This window comes from Danio rerio, chromosome 21, assembly GCF_049306965.1.
Source record: "Danio rerio strain Tuebingen ecotype United States chromosome 21, GRCz12tu, whole genome shotgun sequence".
Classification (NCBI taxonomy): domain Eukaryota; kingdom Metazoa; phylum Chordata; class Actinopteri; order Cypriniformes; family Danionidae; genus Danio; species Danio rerio.
The window spans coordinates 18300735-18317809 of NC_133196.1; the positions used below are offsets into that span (position 1 = coordinate 18300735).

General features: G+C 35.1%; 1 long non-coding RNA gene across 4 annotated transcripts in view; it reads right to left on the reverse strand.

Annotated features, from left to right (window-relative positions):
- LOC141379834 (uncharacterized) overlaps positions 1-17075 on the reverse strand; it is a 295479-nt gene that overhangs the window by 169224 nt on the left and 109180 nt on the right. The window lies entirely within an intron of this gene.

Sequence of the window (17075 nt, forward strand, 5' to 3'; positions counted from 1 at the left end):
CCCCACCATGTCATTAAAATAAGAAAATGTATTTTACCCCAGTATAGTATTTTCAATGGAGTTTCTGCGCTAGCCTGCTGCTACTGTCTTTCGTCTTGTTTTACGCTTGAACAACTAAATGAACGCCTAAGTCTATTTAACTGATTGTATTTTAATTACATTACAAAACTAATGCTGTAAGATGAAACTTATGAAATCGAATATAGTCACATTAACCTTTCACCGGAGATTTTTGGTTGGCTGTAAAACACTAGCTGTGCATTGAACCCAGTTATTGGAATTTCTTGCGCTTCGTTTTCAATAATCGAATCAAGAGTAAGAACTGAGTAAACAAACCCTGCTGGTACAACATCATTGTGTGCTCACAAATTGGAATTGTCAGCACTTGTTGACATTATTATAACTTGTAAGTAGAAACATCCCAAGTAGACTGAACACAACATTAGCACTCAATTGACCACAGCTGCATCCAAAATCACCTACTACTCAGTAGGTACTGCATTTAAATTTAAGCATACTACTCAGCCATTAGAAAAGAATGTTTCATACAATAGGATAAGTTGTACCAATGAAACTTGGATGTGCTACATTCGCCATTTTGTCATCATTACTTGACCTACCCGTATCGGTTGCGTTGCTTTACTCGCATTCATGAATTCTCTTGTGGCGCATCATGGGATGGCGCAGCATCCGTCTGATGCATCCTTCAGAAGCAATAGGTCATTTGAATACTTCTCACATACTGTTTTTTGAATTCTTTGATTTCGAACATACTACTCGGCTGGCATACTGTGTTTAGCATACTATAGTGTATGGAACTATGCGATTTTAGAAACAGCTCACCTTTACTATGAATCCTAACCTAACACAGCCTGACCTCATTTACAATTCCATCTACAGGGAACAAATCTCCACATGTTCCAACAACTAGCATATAAAGTCTCTTCAGGAATGAGAAAACTACTGTAGCAACAAAGCAAGTGGTCGACTGCCTATGGTTTTCACATTAAATGTTCACATGCTGTATATACCTTACCAACAGCAGTACAGACTTTTCAGTTCTGATGCAAAGACTTAACAGTTCTGATGGCAACCCAAGTCAAACAGTCTGACAGAGAGAGAAAGAGAGAGAGAGAGAAAATATCATCCAAAGAGGATAAACTTCAGGCTACTCTCATTCTCTTGGCATTCGAAGCGCCTGGAATGAAGTGGCTGGACTGTTTGATTTTGTGCTGCTGGTAATTACACTCATGATAGGTGGCAGCTGAAATCTTAATTGCATTCAGGCTTTACAACCACAACACAGTGTGGCCTGATGAAAAGCAGGCATCTGCTCCCTTGATCAACCCAACCCCATTAACACAGTGAACGCTCTCCTGCTGTAAAATCTGACTGTAGCTATGTTTCCATCCAAAGATGTGAATTAGACTTAGTCGCAAATCTGTAATATCGAATGAAACATTTGTGAATAAAGCAGCTTCCATCCAGTGAGTCACAATTGTCACTTCCTGATAAATTGACACCAAAAACCAAAAAGAAAAATGGCATTTGCTGTGGTAGGAAAAAGCCAAAGTAGAATATTTTAACACAAAGGACTGAGTCTATCCAAACCAGAGCCAAATTTGGTTAGGAACAACCCATCATTTTATAGTGTGTACTTGTGCTGAACTGTACAATAGCTCAGATATCAAAACAGAGGCCAAAATTGGACGAGGTTCTCAACTCACAATCCAAATAATGCACGGTTAAATGCTCTATGATGGTCAAATAGATGGATTAAACAATTCCGTGTTTAGCTCTTGAAGATTCTCATTGACATGCATGAGCAACATTGAGAGAAATAAATCCAATTAACAGTCTTTTGTTTATCGTGAACATGAAAACCGTCCTGGTGTTTCTGCACCACAATGCTCCATTTAGGAAGTGATGAGCTTCTGTTTGAGATGAAAGGCAATGAAGAGCACAGAATCGGGTTTCTGTATGGTTTTTTGATGAATATTCAGAAGCAAAGTGTTTGTAAGATCCACTTAACTTCTACCACAGGGACATCTCACTTCAGTGTCTCGCGCACACACACACACACACACACACACACACACTACAGTATGTATTCTCCACAGTCTCATCCACGTCAACCAGAATCCTTGAGAAGACAGATTTACTTTATTTAAAATGTAAAAAGCAAGACATCTTTTGATCATTTCAATATTTTAGCACTTAAGAGTCTGAAAACATCAAGCTATAGCAAATATTTCAAGTTGTTTTATTCATGTGTTGGCAAATCTGAATTTTCAGTAGCTATAACCTTAATGTCAAGATCAGGGTAGTCAAAAAACAACTTTACTACCAATCTGTACTGAAATTTTAAAATGATCCATTTCCCCCAAATATTTGAGCATTGTTGAGCAGGTTCACACAATGCTGATTGGATCCTCTGATAGTTGCAACTTTCAAATGCTTCAGTGTTCATGTGTCAGAGTTTGTATTTCTGAAAAGCAGTGAAGCGTGAATGAACAAAATGGCTGTTGAACTGAAACAAAGACAGGGCAAGACAAAGTAGCCCCTCCCCCTTAAAAACAGCCAACAACATTTTATTTTTATGACACCTCTGCCAGGGAGAAATGTTGAGCTCAAACGCACATAGCAAATGCATCTTGAAGGGGTGGGAAATCTCCACACCACAGGTGTCAAACTCAGTTCCAAAAGGGCCGCAGCTCTGCACAGCTTAGTTCCAACCCTAATTATCCACACCTGATCAAACTAATTGAGTCCTTCAGGCTTGTTTGAAACCTACAGGTAAGTGTGTTGGAGCAGGGTTGGAACTAAACTGTGTGCAGGGCTTCGGCCCTCAAGGAATTGAGTTAGACACCCCTGCTCTACACTGTAAAAAAAAAACAAAAAAATATCTATTCAATAAAATTAAGGTTACATTACAAGCAATGTTATTAATTTAATTAAATATAAATGGATTAAGTAACAATTAATTAAACTAGCTTTTTAAAATTAGTTTTAAAACAATTTTTAAAAATTTGTCTTTTAAATTGAGTAACCACAAACAGTACTTAAAGAAACCTACCAGTTTTAAACAAAAATATTAATTTAAATGAACAGAAAAACCAACACATTGTCAATTAAAACTACTCAATGTTTTCATTTTGATTTAACATAAAATGTGAGGAGCCTGTTCATCAGCTGTAAAAAAAAAAACTATATCTACACAATAAAATTGAGGTAAATTAAATTCAACAAGTATGGATTGAGTAAAATGTAGAGGAGCCACAAAACAGATCAACAACAATCTCAAAATAGACAATACCTCATATAACACACAACAAAACATGTACATTTAAACAAATTGATTATCTTAACAAGGACTTTGATAATTTTTTTAAACAGCAGTTTAAAACAACTGGACATTAAACAATATTGTTTAAAACAATACAAAAACTGAAATTTATGTGATTTAATGCATGAAAGATTTTATTTGCTAGAATAATGCAGATTCCTTGAAACAAGGAGGACACAGCAGTTCATGGGAATAGTACCCCTCTAATATCTTCCAGTGTTTACAAGACAGTCACTTGTAAAACACATAAATACCAGAGGGCATTTGATTGGTCAGGAGGTGAGGTCAAATAATAAACGTAGTAAGCGTAATAAATGTAGTTGATTGATGGATTATTATTATTATTATGTTATTATATTTTTATAGTATTTTTTTTTATAAGTTATTAATATTTTTATCTTTATTATTATTTATTTTAACCTTTTAGGTTTTGTTTGTGTACTTTATGTTAAGTGTTGGTGTTTATTGTGTTAAATGTGTCATTCTTGTTTTGTGAAGCACCACCATGTCCGAATGAATTGCCCCAAGGGGATTAATAAAGCTTTAAACCAGGGGTCACCAATCTCGGTCCTGGAGGGCCGGTGTTCCTGCAAGGTTTAGCTCCAACTTGCCTTAACACACCTGCCTGGACATTTCAAGTATACCTAGTAAGACCTTGATTAGCTTGTTCAGGTCTGTTTGATTAGGGTTGGAGCGAAAATCTGCAGGACACCGGCCCTCCAGGAACAAGTTTGGTGACCCCTGCTTTAAACTAAACCAAACTAAAATAAAGTGCTGAACCATTTCGGTGGAAGTGTCAAACTGCAAGCTTTGGATGTTTACATGTTTCTAATGCAGATTTCGTCACTGTTTTGGAGCACATACAGTAGCTATCCTAAAGACTAACATGGTAATACTAATACCTAAAAAACATTATTTTGATTTACCTTTTCATTCTCTGTAACAAAAGGTACATAAGTCGGTTCTTTTGACAAAATATATCATTCTGATAATATAATCTGAAGCTCAATAATCATTTGGAATATAAATACCAAATGAAAACAGAAAAACTCATTAAGTAGGACAAAACACTTTGGTCATTTGGTCAGTGTTTTCACATTGGAAAAAAGCATCTGAACACAAAAGCAATGTCCAAAATAAATTTGGATTATCCAATTTAACTCTCATGGACTCCAAGTAAAGTCCTTTGTCCAATCTTGACAACAAATACAATTAATGAAAGTCTCATTTCCAAAATACTGCTGTGCTAAATAATACTTGGATGTATGCTCAGACGCTAAATTAACTCTAAAGTGGACTAGACTGGCCACAAACCACCAGTAATTGAAACAGAAATGCAGTTCTTATAAACGCAGCTGTACACAGAGTGCTCAAAACTACAGATGCAGTCAGTTTAAGCCTGTCGCAACATGTTTAATTCAGCTTTCACAATCTGGTCTGTTGCCTATTGCCATTTGTAAATATTGCAAAAACAATTCTGAGCTTGGCCAATTACTTCCATCAAGATAATCAGGCTGTTTAGTAGAAATATGAGATGTAGCTCTTGGGGAGCATCGATGAAGACGCCAAAATAAAAAATAGATACAAGTACATGTTTTGCCATTTTGAAATTACTGTACGCATCTCTAAATCTCAAAAGCGCCAACCGACACTTGAACTGTGGGCTTTTTCTTTCTCTCTCAGGGTCGCTGGTTCACCATATCCTCTGACAAACCTGCTCTTTTCTTCATATTTCATGAAGGTACAAATACTTTTTCCAAGTACCAAGTTTTTCAGTTTGGCTCTTACAGCACCTTCTCACATGCCGAGAGGTTGCAAAGCGGTCAGAAGTTGTTTACAGACACCAAAAGTAGTAAAAATAGTGCTTCCAGAACTTTCTGATTAGTTCTTGCACTACTAGCAGGGAAAAAGGGCGACATCTTCTCAGTAGAAGGCTTTGTTGGCATATAACGCTGTGAGAAAGCTAGCACAGCGCCCTGTTGTGAATCAATGTTAAAATACAGCTTTTGCTTTGTGTGTTTTGCAGGATATCTTGCAGCGTTGTTTGGGACCCTGTGGATCGTTTTAATAAGGTGAGGGTTTTACAACATTCATTTTAGTAGTTAGTTCATGTTAGTAAAAAGATAGTTTACTGTTATTGGTTTCAGGCATACAATTAGAGTGATTAGAGTACAAAACACATGGTTCCCGCTGAAATTTTAAAGTGTGAAAATAAATATATATTGTTTAAAATATTCATGCGTTTAATTAAAATGTTATTATTTGTTTTATTCTATTTATGTATGATAACATTACAACAAAATCGTATTAAATTTAGTTGAAATTTAGAGCTTTTTTTCCAGAAAATTGTACAACTGATCAAATTATCAAATTAGGGTTATTCCACTAAATACTGATTTCTTAAAGGGACAAATCACCCAAAAATAAGTTAATCACTATTTACTCTCCCTCAAGTGGTTCCAAACCTTTATCAGCTTCTTTCTTCTGTTGAACGTTAAATAAAATATTTTGAAGAAACTTAAAACCTGTAACCCTCCCATAGTAGTAAAAACAAATACTAAGCAATTTTCAAAATATCTTCTTTTGTGTTCAACAGAATATAGAAAGTCAAATCGGTTTGGAACAAGTAAATGGCCACAACGATGTCAGGATATACTAAAAATACTGGTATAAACACACAAAAGTAAATACATACTACAATAGTGACATCTAACAAAACAAGTATTTTCAGTAAAGCTCACTACAGACGTTTTTGTAGACATTTCGTTTATGGAGTTGATCAATGATCCTGATGAGCTGAGATTTTGAGAGATTTATTGAGTTTTCTGTAGAGTTCCTAAGGTCATGTCCACACGTACACAGGTATTTTTGTAAACAAAAACGTTTTTTTTCTCAATTTCTAAAAAAACACAGACCCTGGTGCTTTTGAAAATCTTCACCCTGACAAGAGTTCAGACAAAGCCCTCTGTTCACTCAGCACATTAACCTGTTCACTTAGCACTTCAGCAATTCTCTGTGGGAGAAGTTAATTTTACTCAAAAAAGGCTGTATCAAAAAACTTAAATTGTTAAGTTATGTTTAGGTGGGGTATTATGAAAGGAAAATCATAAAACAAGACCATTAACCTTGATTTATTAACTTATTAACATATTATTCTCAAATTCTCCATGATTGATGTACTTACAAGGTATTTGCCCACCGGCAACTATAGTTGCCGCTTGAACTTTTGACAAAGTATACAAAAAACTATAGATCTTTTGAAAAATTTGTTTTATTTGGATGAATCTAGAGACTTTAATGATAATGGTGATATACATTAGTGAACAAAAAATAATTTTCAGTAACATGAAAATTGCTTTTTATTTGGTATGGTACCTCCATTTTCATCCTGGAATTAGGGGTAGGAAATTGAAGGTCTCATGTGACAGGAAGTAAAACAATTCCCTTTTTTTTTGCTCTCTTGAGATCTTTTATTCGGTTGTTTACTTGCATATCATTGAGAAATTAAACCTAGATAACATGAAGAAAATTACTATTCATTGTTGCCTTACTTCTGCAATCACTATTTTAACACTACCATAGCTAAACAAGATTGAAAATATTTCATATTTGATGTCCCTGGAGAGCTAATAGGGTGTACTGAAAGATTGTTTACATTTTATGTTAAAATATGTGCAACATATTGACATTAAGAATCATAAAAGTCATCCAGAATGCATATGCAAATCACCAAGCTTCCCAACAAAGGATCATAAAACTTCCCTTGGGTATATAACTTTCTCATAGGTCAGGTCAGCTCCTGAGGGTGGTATAAAACCATCCTCTTAAAAACAGGTGACTAAGGCCACCCGCTAGAACACAGAACTAAGGAAAAAAAGTGACCCCAAGAGAGAGTTGTTCCTCAGCTCAGGACAGCTTCTCTCCAGGTCCAGTTAACAGACTTAGACCCTGACAAAAATGGGTTAACAGCATAGTACAATCATTCTTATCTTGGATACCTTTCTTTCTTTTCTTTCCGTCGAAAGTCTATTTAAGTTTAGTGCACCAGATGTCAACACGACTACAGTTTTGCCGACTCCACCCCACTCCAAACATAGTAAGGGCAAAGAACTGGCCACCAGCTAAACATGTGGGATTCCAACTCAACAGAGGGAGTTATTCACAACCCAAAAAAGAACGCAAATAATGCCTCCATACTGAACTGATCTAAATACAGTATATAACCCTAAAGAAACCATAGAAGGATAGAAGGGTTAAACATATATATATATATATATATATATATATATATATATATATATATATATATATATATATATATATATATGTATTTGGTTTGCTTGGTTTGGTCTTACAAAATCTGAGGCTTTTACATCATTACACTCTCAAACATTTATCTTTCTTCCTTCACTCTTCACTACAATGAATGTGTGTTTGTGTTAGGTGTTCCTGTTTTTGTCAGATTAGTCAATAAAGTTTAATTTTGTGTAAAGAAAAGTGAAAAATTTAACAATGTTAAAATGCAGCTTTCCCTTATTGGTACATTTTTCATGATGTTTTGTCATGTTGTTTTGGACCCTGTGGACCATTTTAATAAGGCGAGGGTGTCACAACATTGCTTTTTTTATTGCTCTTATCAGTGAGATGAGACATTTATGTGTGTCTTGTCATGTTTAGACTAGCGTAATGCATATTTCATGAGGAAAAACTTTAGTTTTCTGATTCCTTTTTTTTATAGTCTTTGTAGGTTTTAAGTTAATATAAAACTCCATCATACATCCTTAATCTGAGAGAGTGCAAAGGGGATGCCAGAGAAATTGTTGGTTTGAGTGAGATAAGCAACTGTTTATTTCCCTGTGGTGTGGCAAATGGAAGAACTGCATGAATACTATAGAAGTACTGCAAAACTTAGTGAGCTAATGTTGTTTGATAATCATCATATTATCAGGTAAAGCTTAGGTTTGGTAAATAAATAATTGGTTCCCTTCAAGCGGTGGTTCACGATTCATTGCTATTGTGTCACCGTCAGTAAGATGAACTAAAAAAATCAGATCAGATTAGAGTCATGAGCAGGTAATGCTGTTTAGATGAACAAATCAATCTCAGTTGACGCTTAGCTGTGTTTCCCCAAAGAGACTAAATAGATTGTGGAGACAATTTATGCCAATGGTTTGTAAGATATATTTGGTTTACAATGGATTTGGGAACTGCAGCCCAGTTTGATGAAGAATCTATAAAGATTTGACTCTAAAGAACAATTTGTTCACAAAAAAATGCAATGGGACTTCGACTTAATCCAATAATTTAATCATAAATGAAAATTATGTTTTCATTTCATATAATTCCAAACTTATAACGTTCTTTATGCTGTTCGAAGTAGATAGTTTGAGTCATTTAGACTAGGGCTACGCAGTATATCATTTCAGCATTGATATCTCAATGTGTGCATACGCAATAGTCATATTGCAGAATCAGCAACGTTAATTTGATTTAACAAAGTTAAATCCTTAACAAAGTACAAATTTCAGGACAATTTAAAGCATTCAGACAATTATTTTTAGTTTGTAACTACACTACCTGACAAAAGTCTTGTCGCCTATCCAAGTTTTAGGAGCAACAAATAATAACTTGACTTTTAGTTGATCATTTGGTATCAGAAGTGGCTTATATGAAAGGTAAAGGCCTCTAGATTATCCGTATTTTACCAAAATAAATATGATCATGCCTTGAGTTTACTTTTTTTTTTATTTGGATGGTAAAGGTCTAATTTTGCTAAGACAAAAGTCTTTTCATTTAACAGAAATAACGTACAGTATCGAATTTAATGTCATGGTGCAGTGGGAAAATAATTAATATTGTGTATGACTCCAATAAGCTTGAAGGACTGCATCCATACATCTCTGCAAAGACTCAAATAACATTATAAAGTCATCTGGGATGGCAGAAAAAAACGCTCTTGCAGGACTCCTAGAGTTCATCAAGATTCTTTGGATTCATCTTCAATGCCTCCTTCATCTAACCCCATACATGCTCAATAATGTTCCTGTCTGGTGACTGGACTAGCCAATCCTGCAGCATCTTGCCCTTTGATGCTTTCAGGAACTTTGACATGGAGGCTGAAGTATGAGGAGGAGTGCTATTCTGCTGAAGAATTTGCCCTTTCTTGTGGTTTGTAATGTAATGGGCAGCACAAATGTCTTGATACTTCAGGCTGTTGATGCAGATCTGCATATCTCTCGCACGCCCCTATATTGAATGTAACCCCAAACCATGATTTTTCCTTCACCCAACTTGACTGATTATTGGGTCCATGTGGGTTCCAATAAGTCTTCTGCAGTATTTGTAATGATTGAGATGCAGTTCAACAGATGATTAATTGAAAAAAACTACCTTCTGCCATTTTTTTTTAAACAATCAACTAGAAGTCAAGTTATTATTTGTTGCTCTTACAACTGGGATCCAAAACAAGATTTTTGGCAGATAGTGTATAATGAAGGTTAAATTTATTTAATCTATAATATGATTATAGTGCTTTTTTACATCTGATTATTCAATTTCTGTAGCCGAATACTTTGACTTCCAAGAAAATTGTAAAGCACTGTTTATTTTACTTGTATCTTTGAGCTGTTGTATTTATCAATGGTTAAAATGGGTTTGGCAATTTTTTATGCAAATGACAATCAAACTAAATTAATGAATTGTTTCCAAATAGAGCTATTCAAGTCATCTGGTAAAATTGTATTTATATTGCAATATATATTGCAGAAAAACAAGTTATCGCAATGTCAGATTTTTCCAATAATATGCAGCCCTAGTTAAGAATGGATCAAACCTAACTAGATCCCACTGAATATCACTATACTAGAAATAAAAGTTATGTTAAATATATATATATATATATATATATATATATATATATATATATATATATATATATATATATATATATATATATATATATATATATATATATATATATATCTGGATTTCCAATTTTTTGTTTTGTTTTGCAAACTGCTGGCAACAATTATCAGCTCCCTTAACATAGAATTGTCATTTAGAGATAATATAACAAAACAATTGATTAAAATATAAAAATGATATATGGTTTCAGAGAGGCTCATATTAATTTTTAGACAAGATAACATCAGTCTTTAAGTTGAAAATAGTTAAGAAAGCAATGTTTGGTGGAATAAACCTGAATATTTATAATCAATGATAATAAATAAAACATCAACTTTAAAAAACATTCTGGCAGTAGAAAATAGTTTAATTTGAATGAAAATACTTTGACAATATTTTTTATTTTGAAGTTAAGATGAAATTCTATTGGACATTTGTATTTTCAATAAAAAGCCAAAATTATTAGTCCTACTTTGAAGCTTTGTCTTTTTCAAACATTTCCCTTAATAAAGAGAATATTTTGAACACATTTTTAAACACATTACTTTTAATAACCAATTTGTAATAATTAACATTTTTTGTCTTTTTTTGATGACAGTACATCATTTTTCACTATTTGCAAGGTACTAGTATTCAGCTTAAATTGCAATTTAAATGCTTGGAAGTCACCTTCAGATTTTTTTTTTATACGGTGTCCTTGCTTAACCATTCTATTTATTCCCCTTTATGTAAATAAGAAAAAAAAAAGTTCCAGTCCACTTTAACATTTATTCTTTTTCCAGCCTTTGCAAATGCAGTTTTTAAAAGAGAACACAGACCTTGATCTGGCTTGATTATTTATCATCAGGCAATTAGTTAAAGCAGTCATAGCATACGCTTATTTTGTTTTCACTTATTTTTGTTCCTCTAAAGTTCACATGTATTGTTCAAAATCAAAGTATTTTTAGAAAAGAATCTAATTGATTATTTTGAACATTTTTCCCCGACATTTCTGCTGCCATTAAGATATCAATATAAGGGCCTCTTCAGCTAACGATGTGAATAACTGTTGGGTGTGGGTTTGCCATTGGGTCTAATTTAGTCTTCAGTACTTTACTCTTGGTAAAGCCTGCATTAGATTCTTGACAGGATAACAAAACAATCAAAATGTGCAGCAAAAAACAGAGAATGATCAGACAGAAATGACTGGGGACCTTGTTAAAAATAAGTGCCAGTCACACTTGACCATTGTTGAGAGAGCATCGCAGAGCTGTAGATGCAACACGATCCAGAACAGCTCCAGCTTTGGGGAAAATTTCATATACTACCAAGGGTTTTAAGGAGTGATTACATTAGCCGAATTTACACAAAGATCATTCGATTGGTCATTTTCTAGAGTTACTGTGATGCATGAAACACTTCACAAAAACTCAATTTCGCATGACAAATTTGCTTAAACATTACTTAAATATCAGCAGCAACCTTTAGGTCTGGATTCAAATGACTGCAATTCACCCACAAAAGTTTGTAGAACAATAATAAAAACAACTAAACTGCAACGTCCTGGCATACACCATGCCTACCAAGTAAAGGCTAATTGATACTTTTGCATCATGCAAACCCTTTGTGCAGTCGCATAGCCCTCGCCGTGGCTGGCACAGACATTGACGCGCACTTCTCAAAAAATGTAACTACATGTCACAATTATTTGTAGTGCAAGCTCTGTGATTGGTCGGCTTGGTAGCGCTGAGAACTGTGGGCGGTGCTGAGAGCCACAAGCCAGATGGAGCGAGTGTTTACAAGTGTCTAGTCGTGAAGAGGCTCCAGATGGAAACTTTTGTTTTGTGTTTACCTTTTGACTAAAGTTGCTGTACATCCGTTGGTTCCAGTCCTGAATGAGCGAGTTTGAGCTACCATCATTAGATAAATAAGGTCGCAAGTTCCATCTTTGTAGTAATTAAAGATAAGGGAACGAAAAAACACAGTTAATGGTCAGTTTAAGATATTCCATGAAAAACCTTATAGGCTAGGGGTCTTTTTTTGCTTAAGATCGCCCTTATGTTTTCGTTTTTAATTTAAATCCATGTGGGTCACGGTGATCACTCAATGCAGAAGTATAAACCAGCTTTAAGGGTACTGCTGAAAATAAAAAAGCAAGCCTGATCAGAGTTGTTAACGCTTTGTTAACACTCAACCGAAGTTCTCGTGACCATTGTGAATGAGAAAAATGTGCAGAAAGGCATCCTACCACACACACGCGCAGAACAGGCACTCTTGTTTCAGTCAGCTGTCATTGGTTTGGTGTGTTCACAAGCAGCTTTTTAGTCCAGATGGAACCAGACGTGAGCTAACGCAAGACAACAATACAGTTGGATTTCATTAGCGCTAGTTGTTTGGTGTTGGCTTGGTGTGTACTGACCTTAGGTTAATTGGCTGGCACATCTGAACTGCCTATATTCATGGCTTAGGTACATGAACTGAGCCGTAACGTTTACATGAAACACACCCAATACAAACACATCCTGTATATGCTGTAGATCAAGGGTTCCCAAACTTTTGTATTCCAGGACCCACCTAGGAAAGTAATTCAATCTCAAGACCCACCATATTTTAATATGGAAAAATGGGTAAAAAAATGTATCTATTCAAAGTAGTCAAAAATTTAAAGTGTGTGGCTTTTTGTATTTTGTGATTCGACATGCACAAAATGAGGCTTGAAGTGCTTTTTTTCTGAATGCGCGCAGTAACTGTGATCCTTTTTTGTTGACGAAGATACTCTTCTTTGTTTTAGAAGAGGATATGATCAACCTTTGTTGACATATTCAGAATGTTTTGTTGTCTGGTGTCGTTTAAGTTTTAAAGGTTTCATGCTAGCACTTGCAAACTTTTCTAAGCATAAAAGACAATGCAGGACTTCCTCACTCTCTGGATCTCTGCCAGCAATAAAACTGAGATCGAGGTAGGACTGATCATATTTTCTGTGTGGCTCCTTTTTAGATTTGGTTTGGTCTGAAAATGTATCAGAAGTTTGCGACGCCTTTTTTTCCATTTTACCAAACACTTCGCGGCAGTGGTCATAAGTGCTGCAAGCTACTGACGTAGACACATGACAGTTCGACACAAATGAATCTGACTCAGTCATTTAATGAATGATTCATTTGAAAAACAAAATGGTCTCTAAAGAGTTGTTCGCTCATTATCATCGTACTGCTTTTGATTCACCGCGACGTAAATATAGCTGCAGCTAAGTGACGTTGTGCGATTTAAACTACCTGATTAACTTTGTACAATGATATTTAATTTAGCATGACCATTGTCAGGTGAACGCATGACCAAAGCAACAATGCCATTATGAGAAGCCCATCTGATCCAAATGATTCACTACAGCATGAATGTGAAAAAAGAAAGGTCAACCTTTACATTTCACACAATAAAAATACTGACTATAATACCTGTAATCAGGAACAATCAGATCACATGCAAAGTTAGATCACTTTTCCCTTCAGCGCTTTCTCCATAAAGTTTCAAAGCAGCAGAATTCAGGATAAATGGAATGGATGGAAAAAGCAGGAAAAAATGATTGATGGAGAAAATGTCTTTTTCTCCCTCACTTTGAATATGACGATAAAGCTTGAATTGAGCACTATTAAAAACTCTTTGTGCGCAGACTGAACTCACTCTTACATGAAAGCTGAGGTTCAGGTACAGCATATGCTTGAAAATTCTCGTCTTCTCTGACCTAAGTTTATCTTTCACGGTGTTCTCTCTTTTGTTGCTCCTAACATTTGGATTGGCTTTCTTTCCCTTGAAAACTGCACATTCTGTAACACCCAAACACAGCCTTGAGCATTCACACTATAAATTTAGGAATTCGTTGCACACCTTTCCCTGATGAAACCCATAGTTCAGCACCTCTAATTACACTGAAGTTACTGCGTTAAAGTCGAACGTCTGTGGCTTAAAATGTGGCTGCTGTTCTACATAAAATTAAAGCAGTATTGTTATACAGTTGAGTACTAAACGTAAAACGTAAAAGGAAAAATAAATATATTTCTCTATGTTAATTACTATATACATTCACATATTTTAATTTCATTCACACTTTCCAAAAACTTGTTTTTGTGTGTGTGTGTGTGTGTGTGTGTGTGTGTGTGTGTGTGTGTGTGTGTGTGTGTGTGTGTGTGTGTGTGTGTGTGTGTGTGTGTGTGTGTGTGTGTGTGCGTGTGTATGTGTGTGCGTTTGGGGGTGGGGGGTGGTGGGGTCTGCAATTTCCAGAAACGTATATAGGGCTACATTTTCAGAATGAGTTTATGTTGACGGGCTGCATGATAATGAACAAATCTGACATTGCAACATTAGATTTTTCTGCGATATTGTGAATATATTGTGATATACTTTGTTATACTTTGAAATAATTTTTACTTACATTTTATTTTAAGGTTCAATTCTTGCTTTTAGCAAACCATTTTAACTTTTGCTTTAATAAACTTCTAATTTACTTCTTATTACTAGTTATTAAAGTAGTTTAGGTATTTGGCAGGATTAAGGATGTAGAATTAGATCATACGGAACATGCCTTATAAGCACTAATAAGCAGCCAATATCTCGATGCTTGCTAATAAGCAACTAGTTAATAGTGAGAATTGATCCCTTAAGTGTAACCGAATTTATTCATTTTGTTTGATGGATGATTCTGTAGGGGAATCATGCATAACATGTATAAACAATCTACAAATAAACAGTGCATGAATTATGATTGTGTATATCTAAATGGAAAAATTACACAGTTAAGTCAGCTTAAATATTGCATATCTCTGCGATGTGACTAATGCGGATGCACACATTGCGATATTAAAGACCCTAATAAAGACCCTAACAAACCAGACCCTGGAATGAAGTTTTTGTCCAAATAATTAACCAGTAATAGTTTTGAAGAGACATGAAATATGTCAAATCAATGACACTCTTTATCCTTTTAATTAGTGTCATTTATCAGAGACGGACGTCACCGATTCATTTCCGCTCCCTCGCCACCTATGAAGAAAAAATTAACCGCATGTACATCAAAGCCACTTCTGCCATTGACTGTCATATTGCATTTAACAGAAGGGAAAGGGGAAAGTGACATTTACTGCGGAGCGGAGCGATTGTGCTCTAAAGATTTATGTCTGAAACGCTGGTGGATCCATGAGGAGAAAAGTGCAATTTCACAACGCCATTCACTTTCAAATAACCTCCATTCACACCTTCCTCTTCATCAGAAAGCCTCATAGAAGAGACAGGAAACACTCTTCATCGTTACCCCATCTCTAATTGCATCAGAGCTGTGAATGTCCACTTATAAAGCACTGGCACAATGCACAAATGACCATGCGAGGAAGACAAAGAAATAGTCCTTCATTAATATATCTTTAAAAAGACCATTTTCAGTTTATAATTATACATAAATATAAAACACTTAACTTTATTTAGAAGCAAATATGGAAGAAAAATTTGTAAAACATACTTATTTTATAAATATGTTAATATAAAATTTTAATTCACTTTTAAATTCATATTCACAGCTATTTCACTGATGCTTAACTGAAAAATAGCAGATATGCTATTAGATTGGCTAAGTACAAATACAGTAATTTAACTTTTTTCTGGTTAAATTGTTGGGGATACGTCTATGAGTGTGCCAAATCTGTGATAATTACTTATATTAATATTAATATACAATACAGTAATAAATAAAAAATATATAATAATAATAATAATATGGCAACAGCCATATCACCCTGCAGCTCAAGACTGGTTAATCACTGAAGCTAATGTGGAAGCTGGAATCGAACCGACAACCTTCCGTATGGGAGTCGGAAGGTTGTATTGTATAGATATAATATTAAATTTATTCATTCTTAAAAGTAAATTAAGGGAGGCACAGTGGTCAGCACTGTTGCCTCACAGCTAGAAGGTCGCTGGTTTGAGTCCCGGCTGGGCCAGTTGCCATTTCTGTGTGGAGTTTGTTCTCCACAAAGTCCAAAGACATGTGCTATTGGTGAACTGAATAAACTAAATTGTCCGTAATGTATGAGCAGGTGATGGGTGTTTCCCAGTGCTGGGTTGCAGCTGGAAGGGCATCTGTTGTGTGAAACATATGCAGGAATAGTTTGCGGTTCATTCCGATGTGGCATACTCTGAAATAGAGACTAAGCTGCAGAAAAATGAATGAATCAACAAATTTGGACATTTAGTTTACTAAACAAAAAACTTTTTTGCTCCCAAAAAATCCTGAAATGTTTTACCCTTTGTTCATTTGTACACAGCAGGACTGAGCCCTCAGAAGGACAGTGGCCGTCACGTTCAGCTGGATTTACCTGCTGACACACAGCAACACACATGCTTTACTCTGTTATCTCCTCTAGGAAAAGGTCCATTGGGATTTCAGGGCATAGGGTGTCACCATCACTGCCATCCCGGGCCGTCTCATGTCTTCACTCATCCTGCTATCTGTCTCTCTCTCCTGTCTGATAACAGTCCTCTCAATCACAGCTGTCTTTCCCTGTGTCTCTCCTTCTGTATTTTGGGCTCTGATTGCACTGCCTTCAACTCCAAACACAACTTTACTGTTAGGATTCCTGACTGTTTACAGTGAAATTGTCAAGTAATGTTACAAAATATCATCCTTCCTTTTTTTCCAACTGTCAAAATAAGTCTTATCATCCAGTAAGATTATGTATAAATATTAATAATGCACCTAAGCGAATATTCTGTGACTAAATCTAAAATTCAGGGTCCATTTCCCTGAAACAAAGATACATACCTACAAATATTGTATTTGTTGTATCATGTTATTAGTATAATT